The sequence below is a fragment of the Macrobrachium rosenbergii genome, chromosome 48, assembly GCF_040412425.1.
Source record: "Macrobrachium rosenbergii isolate ZJJX-2024 chromosome 48, ASM4041242v1, whole genome shotgun sequence".
NCBI classification, from domain to species: Eukaryota; Metazoa; Arthropoda; class Malacostraca; order Decapoda; family Palaemonidae; genus Macrobrachium; species Macrobrachium rosenbergii.
The window spans coordinates 39147254-39160960 of NC_089788.1; the positions used below are offsets into that span (position 1 = coordinate 39147254).

The 13707-nt window shown below is 46.7% G+C and overlaps 1 protein-coding gene across 2 annotated transcripts in view; it reads right to left on the bottom strand.

The window, feature by feature from the left end:
• pkaap (A-kinase anchoring protein pkaap) overlaps positions 1 to 13707 on the bottom strand; it is a 539141-nt gene that overhangs the window by 485492 nt on the left and 39942 nt on the right. The gene's annotated exons all lie outside the window — the stretch shown is intronic.

Here is a 13707-nt window from a genome sequence, read left to right on the forward strand (position 1 = left end):
TTGTACATGAAACTTACCCGTCAGATATATACTTAGCTGATTGGCACCCTTGGAGGAGGGCAAGAGACAGCAAAGAACTAAAAACGGAAAAAACAACATATGTTGTAGGAATAAACAAAAACCATGGTTCTTACCTGATTGGGCAGAAGACTTCATGGATACTGTCTATGAGTCTGCATGCCTCAAGAGCTTCAGCGAGGATGTGACCTAAGACTGACAGCCCTTCTGGATCATATCAATGGGGATAAAACCCACTAACATGACAGAGCCTGTTATGGATCGTGTCAATGGGGATTAACCCACTTACAAGACAGAGCCCTCACCTGAATCATATCAATGGGGCTATCCTCTTACATGACAGAGCTAGGTAATAAAAATACAAGGAGCATAACAACCAAAACCGACCACCTGACCAATCCTAACCTTGTTAGTGATAAGAAGATGAAAAAGAAGAGAGACCTGCAACACTCTTTTTCAACCATACCAAAAAACACAACAAACAATTAAAAATAACTGAATTAACTAAATTAAATAGGATTAGCTTCAGCTCCCTGACCCAGCACCGAATCAGCTGGATACGTAGCTCCTAGAGAGAAGCACTTCTCATATGTCACACGAAATATCTCTCAAATAATGAGAAGCAAACACTGAGTTACATCTCCAGTATGTAGAGTCCACAATAGACTGGAGGGACCAAGACTTGTGGAAAGCCAGAGAAGTAGCAATTGCTCTCACCTCATGAGCATTAACTCTTAGGAGCTGAAAATGTTCTCATCTTTACATGAAAGATGAGCCTCTTTGATAATATCCTTAATAAAAAGAAAGCCTGGGCATTCTTTGAAATTGCTCTTGAAGGATCCCTGACAGAACACCAAAGACTTTCGGTGTTGCCTCCTGAGCTAATTTCTTTTTCTCCAAATAATGTTTAAGGCTCTTACTGGACAGAGTGTGTGTTCCAGCTCCTGTCCTGAAAGAAGAAAGTCCTTTGAATTCAAAACTTCTTGGCCAAGGTTTTGAAGGGTTCTCATTCTTTGCTAAGAAGAGAGGCTTAAAAGGAGCAGATTGCAGAGTCCTTCTTAAAACCAACAGAACCTTCCAAGGCTTGTATTTCACTTATTCTTTTGGCAGAAGCAAGAGGGCAAAAGAAACAGTGATTTTCTGGTCAAATCCCTGAAGGAGGCAGATGAGGAGGCTCAAATTTCTTAGACATTAAAAACTTCAAGACCACGTCCAGATTCCAACTGGGAGTTTCTAGGGACTTATTTTTTGAAGTTTCAAAAGACCTTATAAGATCATGAAGGTCTTTATTATCCGAGATATTCAGATCTCTGTGTCTGAAAGACTGAAGACAACATGCTCCTATACCCTTTATTGTGGAAACAGCCAGGTTACATTGTTCCCTCAGGAAGAGAAGGAAATCAGCAATGTTCCATTACAGAGGTACTGGAAGAGGAAATCTTCTTAGATCTGCACCATCTTCGAAAGACTTCCCACTTCGACTGGTAGAGGCGCAAGGTTGAAGATCTTCTAGCTCTGCGATAGCCTTAGCAGCTTTGTGCGAAAACCCTTTCGCTCTAACCAGTCCTTCGACAGTCTGAAGGCAGTTAGGTTGAGAGCGGGAAGATTCTTGTGGAATCTGTTGAAGTGGGGCTGTTTGAGAAGATCGTTCCTGAGTGGGAGCGATCTGGGAAAATCTATCATCCATTCCAGTACCTCTGTGAACCAGTCTCTGGATGGCCAAAAGGAGCTACCAGGGTGAGTCTTGGTGCCTTCTGACGAACTGAACTTCCTGATTACCTCCCAGGATCTTGAATGGGGAAAAGCATACCCGTCTAATCCTGTCCATTCTAGGAGAAGACTGTCTATAGCTACTGCTCTGGGGTCCGAGATCGGAGAGCAGTAGTTTTCCAACCTCTTGTTCCAATGGGTTGCAAAGAGGTCGATATGAGGCCTCCCCACAGGAACCACAGCCTTTCGCAAACTTCTGATGAAGAGTCCACTCTGTGGGAAGGACCTGATCTTTTCTGCTGAGCAGATCCGCCCTCACATTCCTTTCTCCCTGAACAAATCTGGTGAGGAGTCTGATCTTTCTCCTCCCCATAACAACAGAAGTTTTTCCTTGTTGCAATGTAAAGGGAGAAGGAGTGTGTTCCTCCCTGTTTTCTGATATAAGCCAGGGCTGTAGTGTTGTCGGAGTTGACTGGAACTACTTGTCCCTTGACCAGAACTCGAACTTGATGAAAGAGCCAGGTGAATGGCTGTCAGCTCTTTCTTGTTGATGTGCCAGGCCTTCTGGTCTCCTTCCCAGGTGCCTGACACTTCTCTCGACCCTAGTGTTGCTCCCCATCCCGACTCCGAGGCATCTGAGAACAACACTAGGGTAGGGCTCGGTAACTGAAGAGACAGTCCTTTGACCCTTAATTTTGGGTCTAACCACCAGTTGAGATGTTCCTTTACCAGAGATGATATTTGGAACAAAGTTGACAAGTCCTGGGACTTCTGGTCCCAAGATTCTTTCAGGAAGAACTGAAGAGGTCTCAGGTGAAGTTTTCCCAGAGAAACGAACTGTTCCAGCGAGGAAATGGTCCCCAGCAGACTCATCCATTCCCTCGCCGAACAATGTTCTCTCTCCAGAAAGACTGTCACCTTTTCTAGGCAGCGATCTATTCTTTCCTGGGATGGAAAGGCTAGAAAACCCCGAGAATCCATCAGAATCCCCAGGTAACAAATGCCTGCTGAGGAACAACCTGGGATTTCTGAGGTTCACTAAAGTCCAAGGGACTTGGACCAGGTTTAAAGTGATCGACAAGGTCCTCCAGACAACGGTTCTTTGAACTTGAGCCGGATCAGCCAATCGTCGAGATACATTGAAATCCTCACTCCCTCCAAGTGAACCAGTGAGCCACATTCCTGAGAAATGCCCGTGAACACTTGTGGGGCTGTCGAAAGTCCAAAGCACAGGGACCTGAACTGAAAGGTTTTCCCTGAATCATGAACCTCAGGAATTTCCTTGAGGAGGGATGAATGGGAATGTGGAAGTAAGCATCCTGCAGGTCCAGGGACACCATCCAATCCCCTGACGAAGAGCTGAAAGAACTGAAGAGGTAGTTTCCATCTTGAACTTCTTCTTGATCACGAAGAAATTCAGGAGCTTCACATCCAGAGACCGGTCTCCACCCCCCGAGGATTTTGGAACCAGAAAAAGACGGTTGTAAAACCCCGGGAATGGAGGTCTTGAACCGGTTCTATTGCAGACTTTTCTAGCATTTGCTCCACTGCTAGAAGAAGAGCCTGGTTCTTGATGGGATCCCTGTAGCTGGCGGATAACTCCTGGGAGTTGATGTCAAGGAGGACTTTCCCTGAAAGAAGGGATAAGGTAGCCTCTTCTTAAAATGGAGAGGGACCAGTCGTCCGCCCCTCTCTGTGCCCAGACTTGGCGAACTTGTAAAGTCTGGCACCCACTGGAGTCTGGAGGACTTGATTTTCACTTGAGTCCTTTTGATCGGAGAGAGGAAGACCTTCCTCTTCTCTCAGGTCTTTTGCTCCTGAAGGAGGATCTGGATGACCACCTCGAAAGGGCTCCTGAAAGGGGGCCTTCTCCTTCTTAGCGAAACGGACAGCAGGTCTGATCCTCTTCGATGACTGAGCCAAAAGATCCTGAGAAGCCTTTTCTGATAAAGAACGAGAAATCTCCTTCACCAAATTTTGAGGGAAAAGATGGGAGAAAGAGGAGCAAACAGAAGAGAGGATCTCTGGGAAGAGAGAGACACGGATTTAGTGAGGAAAGAGCTGAATACTGACTCTTCTTGAGAACAGGCCAGCTCCGAATAAGGCAGCGACTTCCATCGAACCGTCCCTCACAGCTTTGTCCAAACAAGACAAAACACTGCTGAAGTCATCCATACACTGAATCGGGGTGAAGAGTCCTGTTGGCCAAAGCCCCAAGAGACCAGTCCATAAAGTTGAATACTTCCACAACTCTAAAAAGGCCCTTGAGGAGATGGTCCATTTCGCTCATTCCCCAAGAAGCCTTGGCTGAAGAAAAGAAAGTCTTCTGGAGAGTCTACCAGATTAGAAAAATCTGAGCCAGCAGAAGATGGGAGCCCCTAACCCCATAGGCTCCTTGGTCTCATACCACATTCCTGCTTTCCCAAAAGTTTCAAAGGGGGCAAAGAGAAAACAGTCTTGCCTTGCATCCTTCTTAGATTGCATCCATTCTCCGACTCCTTTAAAGGCTTTCTTCATGGAAATCGAGGGCGCATCTTCACAAGAGAAGAAGAGGGTCTTGCTGACTTGGTGCTGTTCCACAAAGATCCAGGAGAAGGAGGGGCAGCATGACAAAGAGAATCTCCAAACTCCTGAATCAGAAGAGAAGCCAACCGTTTGTAATCTGAAACTCCATGTCCTTAGGAGATTCCTCCTCTGATACTTCCTCCAAGGCCAGAAGGAGGAGAGAAGTCTTAAAGAAGAAGAGGGCATTTATCAGGAGAAGCGAGCCTGGATGGAGAAGCCTTTGTCCACTGTCCAACGATGAAGAGCGCCTACCAGGCTGAACTGGCGCCTGACAGGAGAGGGGTCCTGTCCACAGATGAGAGCCTTCCAGGAGAGGGGCGCCTAAAGCGAGGGCGCTTGGCGAGAGCAGCGGTGTCTGACTGAGGAGGAGCTTGGAAGACGACGAGCGCCTGTCCAAAGGCCTGGGAGAGGCGCTACTGCGAGGCGAAGTGCGCCTGGAAGAGAGGCGCTTCCCTCCGATGAGGAGCGCCTGGAAGAAGTGCGCCTGCTGGGAGACCAGGAGAAGAGCGCCTGCTACAAGGAGAGAGCGCCTGGACGAGAGGAGCGCCTGCAAGAAAGCTTGCCAGTAGAAGGAAGCTTGGCAGGAGAAGAGCCTGCTGCTGGAGTTGAAGAAGAGAGCTTCCTGGAACTCTTAATGGGAAGAAAGTCATCCTTCCTAATTGGAAGAGAGGCATCCTTCCGACGAGGTATCCTTTGATAAAGAGATCCAACAAGAGCAGCGATAACTGAGCCTGGAGGCGATCAAAATCTTCTTCGTGGACTCCTTAACTCCTGCTGGAGAGGAGGAGGGGGATCTACGAGTCTCTCTTCCTGAAACAGGAGAATCCTCGGGAAGCGCTCAGGGCTCGAGTCCAAGAGCTCTACTCTAGGAGCCTTCCAGGATCTCTTCAAAGGCGCGACTCCTCAGCCGAACTCCAACCACGTTTCGGAGAAGAAGAAGCAGTCAAGAAGAGAAACACTTCTTCAGGATGCCTTTTCTATGGCGATCCAAGGCAGCCTGGGACGCAACAACACAGGATCTGCCGAAGGGGACGCCTGATCGTTGGGGATGCTCTACATCCTCCCTGCGGCTTTCGACATTCCTCCTCCACTGGTCCTGGGAGTTTGGAAGAGGTCTAGGCCTAGGAGCAATGCGGAGCCGATCAGACGCCCCCTCCACTACACTGGGGACACTGCACATATCACTGTCACTCTTACCTTCTTTTCTTCCATCGCATCCGCAGTTGCGATTTCATCCGAAGAAGTTCCGCTTTCATAGCAGCCATTTCAGAGGATGAATCCACAGGTTCGATGAAGGGAGAAGGGGCTGAAAACAACTGGATTAGGAGAGTCTACTGTGTTAATCTCTAAATCGTGCTCAGCAGAGAAAGAGACCTACTCGAGCTTCTGGAAGAAGCCTTCCTAACTCTATCCTTTTCAAGCTTCTTCAAATAAGAAGTCAAAACCTTCCATTCTTGATCAGACAACTTCTCACACTCCTTGCACCTATTGTTCTCAAAAGAACAATCATTCCCCTACACCTCAACACACAGTGTGAGGATCTACCAAGCTTTCGGCAACCTCACTTTACACTCTTGCCTACACACACACGGAACACAGGCGAAACATTAACATCAGACATCTTAATGAACAATCCAAAAAGCAAATCAAAAACAGTCCACAATAGCGTATGCCAAACCAAAGATCCAATACGTCACCAAAATCAGGCCAAAACAGATCCTCAGCAAGCGAGAAAATGAAAATCAAAGCAGGAGGAACCAACAACAGATGTTGCGGAACCAGCGACAGAGAAAATCTGATTAGAAAACGGGAATGGTTCCTATTCCCGCCACCCAGCGGCGGGTATGGTAGATCACCTGACCTACCTGTGCTGCGTGTGTTGAGTTTTGAAATTCTGTCGGGAACGTCGGAGACTATAGCTAAGTATATACCTGACGGGTAAGTTGCATGTACAAAAAAAAATACTACCAGCAGCAGAACCAAGCAATTACATAGCGGTTCGGCACTGATAGGAGGTGCAAAAAACTAATGGCGTGTTCTTGGAACGGTTCCCGATACCCGAAAGAGGGCGTGGGGTAGAGGATCACCTTTATCAGTTAAGAGAGCTACTGCAGGTGGACACTGCCTCTGGTTGGTGCTCATCTTAATTTGAATACTGCCGTGACGTCAAAGACGACAGCTATATGTAACTACCGGGTAAGTTGTATAAGTGAAATTAGCGAGTATACTGCATTACCTTGTGAGAAGCCTATCATTTTTATCAATGGCATGAAGCTCACTGGCTCTCTTGGCTGTAGTGGGTGCCACCAAAAATAATGTTTTCTTCGTAAGATTCCGAAAGACAACGACTCCATTGGTTCAAAAGTGGTCCTGAAAGCCAGTTGAAGACCACATCCATGTTCCAAGCGACTCCTGTGGGTTTAGCTTGCTTACTAGTGTTGGAATGCTTGATTAGGTCACTGATGTCTTGGTTTGAAGAAAGGTCTAATCCTCTATGTTTGAATACTGAACTCAACATCGCTCTGTAACCCTTGATGGTAGATGTTGAGAGTCCTTTCGATGTTCTGAGAATATAGAAGAAAATCTGCGATTTGGGTTACAGACGTTTGAGAAGAGGGAAGATTTTCTAGCTCTTGGCACCACTTTCTATCAAAAACTACCCACTTGGATTGGTAAACTGCAGAGAAGAGATTATTTGCCTGCACTTAGCAACAGCCTCTGCAGCCTTTCTTGAAAATCCTTTCGCCCTGACAGTCTGAAGCCTGTCAGAGAGAGAGTGGATAATCCTTGATGGTGTCAGAGGAAGTGCAGCTGTCTGAGAAGATTTCTCCTCTGAGGAAGCAGCCTTGGAAAGTCTGTCAAAAGGTTCAAAAGATGGGGAACCACTCTTTGTGTGGCACCAAAGGAGTGACTAATGTCACTGACACATTAAAGCTGTGTGAATTGAACTTCCTCAACACTTCCCTCACCATGCTGAATGGGGGAAGGCGTAAAGTCGAGGTTCGACCAGTCCTGTAACATGGCATCTGTTGCCCGTGCTTGTGGGTCCGGAGCTGTGGGGAGCAATACAAAGGAAGATGATTATTCCTTGACGTCAGCGAACAGGTCTGTCAACGGCTTTCCCCAGCTTCCAAAGGGCGGTGCATACCTGTGGATTGAGTGTTCATTCCGTTGGTAGGACCTGTTTTCCCCAGCTTAATTTGTCCGACAGAGGACGTTCATCTTGCCGTGAATGAAGCGAGTCACTACTAAGGTCTTGTTGCTCTTTGCCCAAAGAAGAAACTCTTTACGCTAAATTCAGTAGAGCATAAAAGAATGGATCCCTCCCGATTCTTGATATAAACAATGGCTTGATCTGGTCATGCTGTCGAATGAACCGCTACTGTCTTGTGGCAGGTTAGTGTTGAAAAAGTGTTGCAGTGCCAGGTGAATTGCTTTTAGTTCCTTCACGTTGATGTGGAGGTTTCTTTCGGAAAGGGACCATGTTCCTGACACTTCCATGTTGTTGAGAAGGGCTCCCCAACCTAGATGGAAAACGAAGGCGTCGGAGAATAACGTTAGGTCAGAGGTTCTGTTGGAGCCAGAGACTTTCCTGTCGAGAATCTGTCTTCTGCTAACCACCATCTCAAAAAGGCCTTCTAAGTCTGGGGAATGATGCTGAAACTGAATGGGTCCTGCCAACAACAATCCTTTTCAATTGGCTTTGATGTAAGAAGAAAAGTTCTTGTACAGAAAGACTCATCCATGCGTTCGATGGCTGAGAGGAGTGGCAAACTCATCCAGTCAGTGTTTCTTGGACCAAGAAATTATTCCTGTTGGAAGATCCAAGAAGCCCAAAAACGGCAAGAGATGTTCTCAGTTTTCCTGGGATGGATAAAATAGACTGAGTTGGGACTAACTGAAACTTCTTGAAGTTTATCAAAAGTTCTAATTCTTGGGCGAGACGAAGAGTTATCTGTAGGCCCTCCGTGCACTGAGAATAGGACTGGGGCGTCTAGAAGCCAATCGTCCAGATACAGAGAAATGTTTATTCCCAAAAGATGTAGCCATTTCATCCAGGGAGCAGTACCCAAGTAAAAACTTGAGGGGCCGTGGATGGTCCAAAATGTCGAGGTCGTAACCATCCAGTCTCCCGATGGATGGCCAGGAAACCAACTGATTCGTCTCCATTTTGAATTTCGTTGTTTGAGGCCCAACTTAAATCTGCGGTTCAGGGCACTGACGTCCAGGACAGGTCTCCATCCTCCTGATGACTTGGGGACCACAAAGAGGCGACTGTAAAATCCCTTGAGTTTACATTTTCGACTATCTCCACGGCTCTCTTTTCCAGGAGAGCTGATACACAAGATAGGGCTGAAAACCTCTCTGAGTCTACTGAGTAGGCTGCTAAGTTGATGGGAGAGGTTACTGGAGGTTTTTCCCTGGAGGGAATTGTATATCCTTCAGACAATACCTTCAGCACCCACGGTTCGGACACATTTTTCTTCTCCCATACTGGCCAGAAATGGGAAAGTCTTGCTCCCACTGGGACACAGAGGACCGGAGTCTCATTTTCTAGGGTTGGATTTGTTGAAGGGTTTCCTAGATGGTCTGGAGGTTCGGAGGTTGGTTCTAGGTCAGGACTGGATGCGGCCTCTACCTCCTCGAAAGGGATGTTGCTGCAGGGGTAACGACATCCTAGGAGTTGCAGTTGAAGTGGCTCTTGCAGGAAACTTCGTTCTTTTGGTGGATTGCAGTGATGAGGTCTAGAGTTGATTTCTTTTGTAAATCGACTGAAATCTGATCTAGAGTGTCTTGTGGGAACAGATTATCCTTGTCTAGAGGGGTGCAAACAGAAGTGAAGAAAAACGTTCTGATGGGAGATTTTTGCCGTGAACAGAGCACCACAAATCTCGCTTCTTGAGGACTCCGTTGTGAAGATGGTAGCTAGTTCTACTGCTCCATCTCTTACAGCTCTATCCGCACCCCAGTACTCCCAGCCAGTCCAAAGTGAAGTTTTCTTGCAGGGACGCACAGTCTTCTATTTTCTTAGCTAGAGCTCCTACCGTTCCAATCTAGAAAACTAAAAATCTCAAAGACTTTGAAAATATCTTTGAGAAGATGGTCCAACTCCGAGGTTGTGAAAAGAATTCTGGCTGAAGCGAAAGCTGAACGATGAGAAACATCTATGATAATGGAGAAGTCTCCCTGAGAGGAGGCAGAAACTCCCAAGGACGGAGCTTCTCCAGTTGCATAAGACACGTACTTCTGTCTTATTAAGTGAGGAGGAGGTGCACAAAAGACTGCCTTCCTGACTTTCCTCTTCTCTGCTAGCCAGGCATCCATGCGGGTAAAGCTTTCTCGATGGTTGAAGAGGAGACAACACCATACATTGAAGTCCGGCAGTACCTGGTGGTTGACAGATGCTCAGGTAGGCTGAACCCAGAGATAATGGAACGACTGGGGAGAAGGACGAGTTGGCACCAGCAGACCAGGAAAAATCTGAGTAGAGCCGAGTAAAGAGAGGTGGGTTGTTCTTCTTCTGCAGGCTCCTCGGCGGACAAAGCGGGCAATCCTGGGGTTCCACGGTGTCCTGTACAGGAGCTGGAGCAGGTTTTCAAGAAGGCTCAAAACTTTGTCAAGTCGGAGTTGAAGCGGCGCCAAAGAAGGGTCTTGAGAGGCAAACGGAAATTCTTGTTGCAGGGTCACGAAAACATAAGAAGTGGGGTGGAAGGGAGAGGCACCCCCCATCGACTGGGCGCCACGGACAATAGGCGCCCAATTCGTTGCAAAGGAAAGCTGACTCTTTGGAAGCAACTGCATTGTCCGCTGGACGTTTGGTACGCCAAGGATGGGCGCTCTGTGATCTGAACGATGAAACGTTCGAGCACTTTTAAGAAAAAAACGGGTTCTTCTGACTTGGAAACTGTGTGCTCCCGAACAGGTAAACACCATTCAGAAAGCTGCGGCAAAAGGTGATGTGGCTTCGGACGAAGATCTAAGCTCGGATGCGAACGATCTGTGAGTTGTCGCTAAATGCACATTTCTGACGTACACTGGGCGCTTTCACGTGAAAGGGAGCGAGAATCTCTTGTTGGCGAATCCCAGAAACTACAAGAAAGGAGAGGGCTCATCCGTTTCTCTGGTTACTAAATACATGTTCCACTGGATGGGAATCTGAATCCATTAAGCGCCTGGCCTTTTCAGTGGCCTAGATACATGTGCAAAACGGTCACTGCGTTTCTTCGATGTGGGAGAGTCTGAATCACTTGAAGAAAGGGTTATGGGTATCAATCTAATACCTTTCCAACGGTATTCTTCCGCAGCCTGGGATCAGCGGACAACAGGCTACCGGATGATTTTGAATTGACTGCTCGTGGGGCAAACCCCACCGACCTCCCTTGGACTGCCAGTTTGCTTCCTCCCATGTTTGCAAGGGGAGTTTAAAAGGGAAATATGGTCTAGGAGTATCGGTGGGAAAATATAGCCGCCCCCTCCACTAGCACATCACTCAACACAACACTACTAAATTTGTCCATTAGGACCTTCACAGAGTTCCCAATTTGGGAAACAGTATTCACAAGTAAATTAAATTTTTGATCTACCCGTGCTTCTAAGCTGGCAATGGCATTGGGTTCAGCAGAATGAGAGTTAGGTACAGGAGTGACATGAAAAGCTGGAGGACTGGAAATGGGACTAAAAAGCTGTCACAGTGTACTGATGGAAATCCTTCTTTTGAATTAATGACAATACCCTTCATAATTGGTGAACTGAAAAACTGAATTGGTTTTCATCTTATCAATAAGTTGAATTAACCACACCGAAATTGAGATTGTCTATGAGAGGTGGTAGATAGAAGATAGTAGAAAGTTCAACCAAGGCTGAAAGGGTTAGTAAGCTCAACTCTCACTGTTCAAGACGTGTTTGGCTGGACTTGAGAGGGGAAAGGGATGTAGCTCCCTTATTTTCATTTGAAATGCCACATTTCTCCCTTGTAAAAGGTATGCACATATCTTAGTTTATATTGTACATGTTGCCATAACACTTAATAGTGTTCTTGTGTATCTTCACCTTGATGTAACAGCAAATTGCCGAGAGTTTTTATGGTAATGTTACGTAAGTAGTGATATTCTTCCATAATTTTATGAATATATATCAATTCTTGACTCCAATTCCACCTCTTATGCATGAAAAGCCCGGCTAACTGTGTAATGTAACATTAATGTTAGGCATGAGTGACATCATAGCCTAGGCTAAGGACTGCATGCTGTTTGGCACAAGATGGCTGTCTTAATGAACTTTTTGTATTACAGGGAACCAGTCCAGGGTATTTGAAACGGGAACCAGTACAGGCGGTCCCCCCGACGGTTCCGACTTTACGACGTTCGAGTTTACGACGGTTTTTCAGATATATTCATTAAAAAATCCAGGCCGACTTACGACGTTTGTTTCGAGTTTACGCAGCAGCCCGTTCTGACGCAGCCTGTTTACGACGCTTTTCAATTACGTATATTTATAAAAAAATCCGTTTCTGGTTTAACAGTAATCATCAAAAATCAGTTTCTGGTTACAATTATTAAAATACATTGCAAGGTTATGACGTTTTTTCGGCGCTTTTTACGCCGCTTTGTAAGCGGAACTAGTTTCGTGAGCGTAGCTGCGCTCTGTATGTAACTGCATTGGTACTGTAGTTGACGGACAACGACCTTCCTGGGTCGATCACGCAGGCGCGTGTAACAATACCAAACAACCCTTTCCTCACTCACGTGTTTGCCTCCGCAGAGTTAGGTACGTTGCCTCATTGTTGCTTTTCTTTAGCTGCAGTTTTTTCGTGAATTGTGCCTTCACTATGGCTCCAAAACGGCAGAGTTCATCATCTGATGCTAGTGCATCAGAAGCCGAGGAAGAGCATCACCATGGAAGTCAAGTACGACGTAATTAAGCGTTCGGAGAAGGGTGAAAGTAACACTGAGATAGGCCGTGCCTTGGGCCTTAGCAGAACGACGGTTGTTACCATAGTGAAGGACAAGCAGCGTATTCTGAAACATGTGCAAGACGCTGCACCAATGAAGGCAACGGTGATTAACGTGAAGCAACGTAGCCAGAACGTAGTGGAGATGGAGAAGTTATTGTTGATCTGGCTGGAAGACCAGAACCAACGGCGTGTTCCAGTGAGCCTGAGTGTGATTCAAGAGAAGGCTAGGAGCTGCATGCGGCAGTGGTGAAGAAAAATGGGGAAGGCAGTGCTAGTGAAGAATTTTCCGCCAGTAGGGGTTGGTTTAACCGCTTCAAGGCTCGTGCAAATTTGCACAATGTGAAGTTGCAAGGTGAAGCTGCTAGCGCTGATGACGTAGCAGCAGAAAGTTTCCCTAGTGGTTTGGCTGAGATAATTAGGGAAGGTGGTTACACTGCTGACCAGGTATTTAATGTAGATGAGACAGGGTTATTTTGGAAAAGAATGCCAAATCGTACATACATTTCCAAGGAGGAGAGGTCAGCACCAGGCCATAAAGCTGGTAAGGAGAGGCTGACTTTACTCTTTGGGGCAAATGCTAGTGGCGATTTGAAGCTTAAGCCCTTGCTAGTGTACTTGGCAGAAAATCCCAGGGCTTTTAAGGGCATTTTCAAGAGTCAACTCCCGTCATTTGGAAGTCCAACAAGAAAGCTTGGGTTACTTTGATGGTCTTCGAGGACTGGTTCAATGACCACTTTGTGCCCGCAGTGGAAAGGTATTGTGCCTCGAAGGGTCTGCCTTTTAAGGTCCTGCTTGTCTTAGACAATGCCCCTGGTCACCCGGCTAATCTTAGTAATATGAACCTAATGTGAAGGTGGTGTATCTACCACCAAATACTACATCCCTCATACAGCCGATGGACCAGGAGTCATTGCTAACTTCAAGGCATACTACCTGAGGAGGACAATACGCGCTGCTTTTACGGGCCGTTGAAGGTAACAAGGAGTTGACTCTGAAAGATTTTTGGAAGGGCTACAACATTGCAGATGCTGTGACGAACATCGCACGTGCTTGGGACGAAGTAAAGGTGTCGACTCTGAATGGTGCGTGGAAGAAACTGTGTCCGCAGTTTGTGAATAGTTTTAAGGGGTTTGAGCAGGCAGAAGATGTTGAGGCTGTGACAAGGAAAATTGTTGGGCTAAGCAAGAGGCTGAAACTGGACTTGGAAGCTGAGGATGTCACTGAGCTGCTGGCATCCCACGGAGAGGAATTGTCATCGGAGGACCTCATTGAGCTGGAGAAGCAGATGATCGAGGAGGAGGAAGAGGCACCACAACCAAAGGTCAAGGAATTAACAATCAAGGGCTTGACAGAGGGTTTTGCTCACCTGGAGAAATGTTTGGCAGCATTTGAGGGTGAGGACCCTAACATTGCCAGGTTTGAGAGGATTCGCAGAGGAATGCTGGATCTTACTACGTGCT